Source organism: Salvelinus sp. IW2-2015, unplaced genomic scaffold (assembly GCF_002910315.2).
Source record: "Salvelinus sp. IW2-2015 unplaced genomic scaffold, ASM291031v2 Un_scaffold2031, whole genome shotgun sequence".
NCBI lineage: Eukaryota > Metazoa > Chordata > Actinopteri > Salmoniformes > Salmonidae > Salvelinus > Salvelinus sp. IW2-2015.
Window position 1 is genome coordinate 38,206 of NW_019943378.1, and position 1,496 is coordinate 39,701.

The window sequence follows — 1,496 nt, forward strand, 5'->3', positions numbered from 1 at the left end:
TTGGGAGTGTTGTGTGTATGTGTGTGTTTGGAGTTGTGTATGTGTGTTTGGGAGTGTGTGTATGTGCGTTTTTGGGGTAGTGTGTGTATGTGGTGTGTTTGGGAGTGTTTGTATGTGTGTGTTTGGGATGTGTTGTGTATGTGTGGTTTGGGAGTGTGTGTTATGTGTGTGTGTTTGGGAGTGTGTGTATGTGTGTGTTGGAGTGTGTGTATGTGTGTGTTTGGGAGTGTGTGGTGGGGTAGGGGGATGTCAATGTTGTATCTGTTATTTCTGTTTATTACATACCCTTTCTTATGGAGTCCTTAACTATAAGTGTTGATGATGTCACACATCCTAACTAGAATGTTTGATGATGTCACACATCCTAAGTAGAATGTTTGATGATGTGACACATCTTAACTAGAAGTTTTGCTTATGTGACACATCTTAACTAGAAGTTTTGATGATGTCACACATCCTAACTAGAAGTTTTGATGATGCCACCACATCCTAACTAGACGTTTGATGATGTGACACATTCTAACTAGAAGTTTTGATGATGTGACACATTTCTAACTAGACGTTTTGATGTTGTGACACATTCTAACTAGAAGTTTGATGATGTGACACATCAAGAGGCTAATTTTCTTCTGGCTGACGTATGTAGTCTGGAATGTCATGGGAAACAGTTGTCAAGGTCAAATAGAACATGTTAAATCATGTTCATTATCGAAGAAAGGGAATACAGGAATACATTACTCTGTGAGTCATTGTTGTGAATGATAGAGACAAAATCAGGTACATCGATTCAGGAAGATGTTTTCCTCTATGCTGAATATCCATGAACATCCCACCTGTGAAGTTGTCAGTTATTCACACTCAGTGCCACTTAGCCATATTAAGCATCAAACATATTTAAACAGACCCCTAGGCTCAGTCTGTGTCTGTGTCCATCCACAGTCAAGCTTGACAGCTTGACTCAGCATCACCAAGACCTCTCAACAAAACAGACAGCAACAGAGCATCACCAAGACCTCTCAACAAACAGACAGCAACAGATCCTTACCAAGACCTCTCAACAAAAGACAGCAACAGAGCATCACCAAGACCTCTCAACAAACAGACAGCAACAGAGCATCACCAAGACCTCTCAACAAACAGACAGCAACAGAGCATACCAAGACTCTCAACAAACAGACAGCAACAGATCCTTACCAAGACCTCTCAACAAACAAGACAGCAACAGAGCATCACCAAGACCTCTCAACAAACAGACAGAAACAGATCCTTACCAAGACTCTCAACAAACAGACAGCAACCAGAGCATCACCCAAGACCTCTCAACAAACAGACAGAAACAGAGCATTACCAAGACCTCTCAACAAACAGACGCAACAGATCCTACCAAGACCTCTCAACAAACAGACAGTAACAGAGCATCACCAGACCTCTCAACAAACAGAACAGCAACAAGGCATCACCAAAGACCTCTCAACAAACAGACAGCAAAACCAGAG